Source organism: Sprattus sprattus (assembly GCF_963457725.1).
Source record: "Sprattus sprattus genome assembly, chromosome: 2".
NCBI lineage: Eukaryota > Metazoa > Chordata > Actinopteri > Clupeiformes > Clupeidae > Sprattus > Sprattus sprattus.
The window spans coordinates 67,667,975-67,676,344 of NC_137921.1; positions in this window are offsets into that span (position 1 = coordinate 67,667,975).

An 8,370-nucleotide genomic window follows, 5' to 3' on the forward strand; every position below is an offset into this window, starting at 1 on the left:
TAGACTGCTTCGATTACAAATGGAGTCTCATTGTTTGCCTGATCAAATGCAATCCATTAGTCGGGTCTGTAGGAAATGCAGTACATCAGTAGGTCTATGGAGGGATTTTCAAATACATTTCAGATTCAAATAATAATTGCAGTTGTTTTCTACCCCACCTCCACAAAACGTCCTGAATAGTGAACACATTGGCTAAGTTAAACGGGTCACATGTAATTGTTTTATAAATCCCTAAACTGTTTGCCATCTGTTTACCTGGGGCCGCTGTATATTCTCACTCACTAATTTATATACAGCAAAACTGACAAGAGATGCAGTCATTCACAGGTTAGTGCCCCTGAAGTTGCCCTCTGCACTTACATTGCCATACAAATCCAATGGTTAACTGGGGCTCAATGGTCTTCTGAACCAGCCATATTCAAGGCTTCACTTTTATGCTAATTACTGGGTAAATTATTTATCTTGAGCTGGGGGTCAAAAGGAAAAAGCCTCTTACATTAAAGATAGGCAGCCCACTGGGTGACTTGAGTGTCTGCATCATGCTATCTGCACTTACGATACAGCTTGTTGCTTGTCCACCAAGTGCATTACGACAGAACAAGGGCTCTGTTGATTCTCTGTTGATTTTTCATGCCTATTCCGTGTCACTTATGGCTGCTATCATGTGCAAAAACACATCAAGCCCCGAGGCTAAACCTGCTCGTCTCAGAAGGCTTTACAAAAGCTTTGCTTTGTGCCAAAAAAAAAAGGAAAAATGCACTTAAGTCGATAACAATGTCATCATCCTTCTATAAGCCTGTTTGTTCATGTGTATTAAGGAATTGCATAAATGCATGTATACTATGCATCAGTCCACAGTGCCATAGGCAAAGTCTCAATCTAAGTCTCAAAATCCATATCACTATCTTAGTCCTGTTGGTGTATCACAGCTTTCCTAGCCTCAGGGATGTCACAAGCCAACACAATTCTCAGTGTCTACCCACATCCATAGTGATTTCAGTGAAACGTCTGAATCAGCTGCACACCTGCACTCACATGCCAATGATTTACATTTTGCGCCTTGAGTACACAGAGGCCTATTAAAACAAATCTTAATTCATCCAGGTATCATCAACAAAAGAAAGTATTCTGTATTTACTATATTGGAGGGTCAGAGGAAAAGGAGAAACAAGCTTTTGTGTACTATCTCATACCTTATCCATTAGGTTAAAAACAACTTTGTAGATATTGAAAGGCATGGAAATAAGGTTACAGAGGTCCATGAGCAAAAATATTTATCTGGGGTGGGTTTTCCAGTTGCGGTGTCTCAGAGCTTTACAAATACTTAAAAGGTATGCCTTACTAAGGTTTATTTTACTATGTGGCAAAGGGTATTTAACAATAGCATTAACAACAACACATATTTAAAATATGCATAAAATAAACATCACAAAGCCTGTAACTAAACAACATAATACCAATTGTGTCTTTTTCACAACAAATGTAACAATGTTAAATTATTTGAAAGTAATTATTAATCTAACTGTAATTTATTTGATCCATACAAGAAGGTAAGGTGAAGGATGAAATGAATCCTTGCGAGTGTTACATGAAAGAAAATATTTTTTATTTAAGACGGTTTCAAAACTTGTCTTATACTGTAAGTCCTTATATGAGTGACCAATGTTTACCTTAATGAAGCGTTTCTCTCAAATTTGAACCTTTACTGAGCACATTTTTCATTTTGATATATACGTGTCAAGGATCTAAACATCCTTATAATGTTATCAGTGAACTATTGCTGCCCTCGTTTCACATACAGATTTTTGCCAAATGTGATCGTGATGCATATTGACTGTGTGCTCTAATTTCAATACCACTGTATAGAAAATAGATGCACGCCCACCTGTGTGTGTTGTTATTCACACAGGCAGGTACTTCAGACAGTCAGGTTGTATGTCAATGCCTCAGGGTGACGTAAGACACTGAGAACACTGACAGACCACGGTATTGACAGACAGCCCCCACAGACATCAAGTCACATGAGAGGTTTTTGCAAGAGGGCCGGACCCCAAGTGCCACAACAACAGTGCCCTCGTCCGGGACCTCCAGAAAGCCTATTTGGACACGGCCTGTCTGACACAATCACAACATCAACAACAACAGAATCTGTTTGGGCCGGGTGAGTCACTCTTATCTCCTCAGCTATCTGTCAGCTGCTTCTTATCACAGGAGTAACACAAACACGAGAGGCAATGCCTGACACCAACCGATATTGGGATTGCACCCTTGATGATCCCAGCGTATAGGGCCTCTCATCTTTTTTTGGGGAGAAAAAGGGCTTGTGTCTTTTTGAGTGGCTGTGGAGTTTTAAAAGTCTGCAAGGCAGCACAAGGGGATTGGTTGCTGTGGGAAGACACTCACAAAAGTTTCAATTCAGTTTCTTTTGTATAGCCTCCAGGGTTGGTGTTTTGCGAGACGCTCATTTGGATATCTTACTGGAGCGGTGGCATCGCCTCGTGATGAGCAATGACAAGCGATGCCAGGCCTTCTTCTTTTTCTCTCTCTCTCTCTCTCTCTCTCTGCCTCTCTCTCTCGCCTTGCCGAGTCCTCTGAGGCAGAAGCTGATTTCACAGAGAGAGGAGAGGCCACGAGAGGAGCTATCAACAGTCTTAGATTTGTTTACATTTCTTTGTTTGTCTCACGGGATCTGCAGCCTAATTCTTTTTATTTCAGGGCGGACAGGAGAGGCCTCAGTGAAATGCAAGGGTGGATGTGAGGACGTGTTTTTTTTTTTTGGACTTGTTTGTTTCTGAAGATCCTCTCATTTAGTTTCATTTTCCCTGAAGACATAGACCAACAGCTCACTCTGTGCCAACACAGCAAGGAGAGCTACCCAGCTCGATGATGTGTACACTTTTGTGAGCGGGGGCATAAGTGCTGACAGAGTCATATATTTTAAAGGGGATTGCTTCCCTGAGTTTGTTGTCTGAAATCAGCTCAAGGGTGTATCTTCTATGCACCCATGTATTCTGCTGCTTCCAAACCCCCAAAGAGTATTCTCAAGTAACCACAAAGAGAATATGCAAGGATTACAGCAATTACAATTCATTGTGATGACAAAATGGAGCAAATTCTCCCCGAGAGGTGTTTTCAGCGGCATGGATAACAGAAAGGCGAATCGGTACACAGGAAAACATCTCACCTCACTCCACCAACAAAGACGTTGAGACCATAACTGATGCCTGAGTTTTCATGCAGAGAAGCCTTTAGTAGAAGGAGAGAAGAGAGAGAGAGAGAGAGAGAGAGAGAGAGAGAGAGAGAGAGAGAGAAAGCTGCCGTGTGTAGACCAGCCTGAGAAAATCCCTTTAATCAGCAGAAACGGAACAATAAAAGAAATAAGCCAGCAGGATTTGTGCCTGCTATTTTATTAAAAAATATGTATATATATATATTTTAGGGAGACGAGTGTCAATAATGATAATCCTTAGTGTCTTTGCACTTGTAATCCTTCTTTGGAATTAAGGCCACAGAAAAGGACTTTGGCAAATTACTTGACGATAAGACAGTAACATTATCAGATACCATTGTATGGGCAATATCCTTTGTACTTCTAATACCAGGCAGTGATGCTCATTTAGACAGATTCCTTGGGGCAAGACAACAATAAGAGCTTAGAATTCACCCTTTGTTTTGTGTGTGTGATGACACAAATTGCATTAGACGAATGAAAAAGAAAGGTTGGGGCATGCAAGATTGAATACCGAATGCTAATCCTTCTACCCCTCTAATCTCAAAAGGGGTTAGCGGTGTTATATTTGCGGCAGACTTTAAAATGATTGTTGTTTTTCAGTTGCCGTTCATCTGTGGAAATGAGCAGTTGAGATCGGAACAAATAATGCGCATTTAGCAGTGATGTGTTGTTTGGGATGAAATAATGCATTTGATTACATGCTAATGTTGATTCAGTACCCTGGCAGGGGGAGGGCGGTGCTAGTGGTGGTGACTTTTTGTTGAATTGTTTATCATGAATTATGCTGGGCAGAGGCAGGGCAGCGACATTTCACCACTTGTTCGAACGAACAGAAACGCAAAAATGAGAGAGACGCTCTTTATCATAGAGAGATACATTTACTATTATTATTATTATTTGCCTATTATTAGGTGACAGACCAGTATTTACTGGTTGTGTGGAAATATGTAATGTAGGGGGTCTCGACTAGCGAACAGCAAGTGGTAAAAATTCCTTCATCCTTGACAGATGAAGCAGGACGAACAAAAAAACAGTAAGATAGCTGAACAATCAGAGTAATCATTATGAATGCCCCTTGACATCTACTATGGTGGAGGTGGCTCGGGTGTGGGTGACTTTGCACTGCTAGATTGTGTGAGCTCTCTCACTTTCTTTTAATGGTATATCAGAATTGCAATGTGCTCAGATGATTCATATACATCAAATGCAATCATAATGGGAAGGAGACAGAGAGTCAGAGGAATTTCACAGCAGTTTTAACCCTACTGTGCCTGTTGGTGGATGGTTCCTTCCCTGTAGAAGGCTATTCATATTGATTTTCTGCAACATGTTGGGAATCATTCCGCTTTTTGTGATAGTTGGCTGTAAATACTGTATGTGAAAATATAGTTCATAACTATAGTAATTACACTTTTATTACACTGTTATATAGATCAGATAATTAATCACGTCCTTGCATAGGAGATAAAGGCATGGATGAGCAACAACTTTCTCCAGCTAAGCAGTAGCAAAACCGAAGCCCTCCTTGTTGGCATCCACACCAGGTTCAGTCATCTTCCTTGACTCATCTCACCTTCGACAGCCAGGTCATCCCTCTCTCCTCCACAGTCACAAATCTCGGAGTTAGGTTTGACTCTCACCTGACCTTTAATGACCATATAAAACCTCCTTCTATCATCTAAGAAACATCTCCAATCTCCGCCCCACTTTAACCCTATCAGATGCAGAGAAGCTTGTCCACGCCTTTATCTCCTCAAGACTGGACTATTGTAATTCGCTTTTCTATGGGATCACTGTCAAGAACATCCAGAAGCTGCAATACATCCAAAACAGCGCTGCCAGGATCCTGATGAAGGTCCGGAAATATTAGCACATAACACCAATATTACACTCACTACACTGGCTCCCTTTCTCTTTCTGGATTGACTACAAAGTCCTTATACTCACCCATACATGCATAAATGGGCATGCACCTCGAAGAATTAATTAATTTGAAGAATTGATTACTCCCCAAACCTCCACCTGCACCCTAAGGTCTTCAAACAGCTCTCTCCTCCGCGTCCCCCAAACCAAGCCCCGCACCGTGGGCGACCGGGCCTTTTGCTCGGCAGCGCCACACTTATAGAACAGCCTCCCTGACCAACTAAGGGCAACTCAGACGCTGGACTCCTTTAAAGCTGGACTTAAAATATTTGTATTGAGTAAGGCATTTCTGGCCTTGTGTTAGTTTTCTATTATGCTTATGTTAACTCATTTTTTATTTTATTGTATTATTATAGTTAGTTTCTAATATGTAGGCACTCTGAGATTCTTTTGAATGAAAAGTGTGTTAAAAATAAAATTAATTATTATTATTATTACTATTATTATTATAAGAAGAGGGTTGTGTTTCAGTGTGTTGTGACTACAGCAGTGAATAACAATCAGTTAAAAGTGGACATTTCAGATCCCAAAGCAGCTTAGGAATCTGGGACAATAAGAGGGGCCTTGAAAGCTGGACACAATTATTTTTCAGACTTGCTCACCATAAACAAGATGGGGGAACAACAGCAACTTATGAAATTCTATTAGCCAGTGTAAGTGTGAGTATCGGTAATTGTGTGCCCAATTCATTCCAGTCAAAACAGACGGGAAGATAAGTCCTATGAGTGGGTTCCACTGCAGAAAGGTGATTCAAAGTTCAAAGTTCAAGTTCAAAGTACTTTATTTGTCATTGCCACAAAGACAACGAGACAGTAGAGGCAGCAACAGAATCTTTACACAGCTAAATAATAATAAATAACAATTAATAAATAGATTCATAAATATCATCATACATAAAATAATAAAAAGCAATATATCTCCATATTAAGGTGCATCAAGTGTTAGAGTGCAGATTGATTGTGTTTGCAAGAGTGCTCTGGGAAAGAGGTGCGATGGACGGTGAGCTAGTAGTTGATGTCCAGTAAAAAGTAGAAATGAATAGTAAGAATGTCACAGATGGTGGGCTGAGCATGTCAAAAGAAGAGTTATACGTATGATGTGGTCCTTGTCATATCACAATACTTGGCTGTAAGGATGTGGCTTTATGAGGCAACGACTCAAAAGGCATATACACACAGAAGAGGTCCAAAGAAAGCTTATTAATACAGTGGTTCTTAACCTGGGTTCGATCGAACCCCAGGGGTTCGTTGAGTCTCTCTCAGGGGTTCGGCAGGGTCAGGACACACACAGTATAGCCCAGTTCACACTAGCAATGTTGGGCCGTTTTTATACATACCTACGTTTTGAAGAAATCATATTTTATTTTTCCAATCACGAAGTTTTCGGTGAATACACTAATGAAGCTTGCAGGGTTCAGTACCTCCAATAAGGTCAAGAACCACTGATCTAATACCTTTTTTAGTGACACATAGGTTTCCCTTTATCCTCATATTTTGTGCGTTGGCTCTCTTTATGCTGTTTTGGCTGCACACCTTCAAAGGAATTTTAAAAGCTTTAACTAGTTTATCAAATATGCTGTATATTGCCTCGGATATGTTTACATTGATAGAATGCCCTTCTCTCTATACACACCCATCCTTCACGCATCCCCTCTCTCTTCCTCCTTGTGTCTGATTTACATTGGCAACCAGATATAAACATGACCTGTCACATTCCATCCTATTAACCAGATTATGATCCATGATGATTATAACCCCCCCCCACACACACACACCACACAGAGAGAGAGGAGGGGGGGGGGGGGGGGGGGGAGAGAGAGAGAGAGAAAAAAACAGAGGGTCTCTTTCTCACCAATTAACTATTCATGCACTTTATGCTGATGCCATTTAAAGTAGCACAATACAGTAGCTGCATGACATACGCGGACACAGTCCCCTACCATGTGGCAGCGCAGGCAGGCAGGCAGGCAGGCATACATGAATACATTTCCAGGCCCCTCCGTCCTGATTGGCCAATCGGTCCAGGATGTGGGCCCTCTGAGGGGCGCATAATCAGCGCTTTAAGCAAATCAGGGCCCTCCGTCTCTGAAGGCCTGCGACTTCCATCGCCAGTTAATTTGCACTAATGCGCAAAAATGCATGTGCACTCAATCATTAAGCCTGGTTAGTACGAGGGGGTTTTAATGCAAATCAAGTGTCTCTTGGTTGCCTATGCATTTTTAGAGTGTGTTTGTCCATGTGTGTAAGAGTGTGTGTGTGTGTGTGTGTGTGTGTGTGTGTGTATGTGTGTGTGTGTGTGTGTGTGTGTGTGTGTGTAGTGTGTGTGTGTGTGTGTGTGTGTGTGTGTGTGTGTGTGTGTGTGTGTGTGTGTGTGTGTGTGTGTGTGTGTGTGATATTTCTTTCCACAAAACGTGCCCTTGCACGTACAGCTTTACCAGACCTCATCAGTTGTTCTGATAGAGACATGGACCTTGTTGTGTTCATGGACCTTTTGAATTGAGAGAAAGAACGTTTTGTGAACAGGAGAATACAGAGAATGGATGTATTCATTCAGTTTTGCACAAGCTATCAGCACTTGAATAACATTTTCATTTTATACACTACAAATATTTAGCTGATCATCTATACATTTATAACTTTCTAGAATTAGTTTGGGAGATATTTCATAGTATATAAATGTGTTGCATGAGTCAAAGACCTGAGACGAACTTTCAAGTTCAAATCTTATAAAGAGATGTTGAATGTATAAGTGATGTTCAAGATTATTCATACAATCAGGAGTTCTTCACAGTTTCAATCACATGCACCTGCTGGTATGTGGATGGATGGGGTTGTTGTCCACAATGTGGGCTATGAAGTGACAAGGCCCCCTGCTGGATGAATCAGGTAATTGCCTAAAACATAGCTGCAGGCAGCTCAAGTAGCCTGGGATAGAAATACTCACATTTGAAGAACACAACATTGACATCTTCAAGTTTATTTTAACAGATTAGATAAGGGTGTAAATATTCTGGTAACAATGGTACACTTCAGTTCGGTTGGCCACAAAAAAAACCCCTTTAAATTCTCATTTGTCTCCATATTTCACATCTTTATGTAATTGTTTCTTGTTATTTTTTTTACACAGCCACAGTTGTATCGTGCCTTTCTCTCCACATTATCTCCAGTGCTTTGCACACAAATCTTCCAGATTATAGTTTGATTAGGTTATTAATC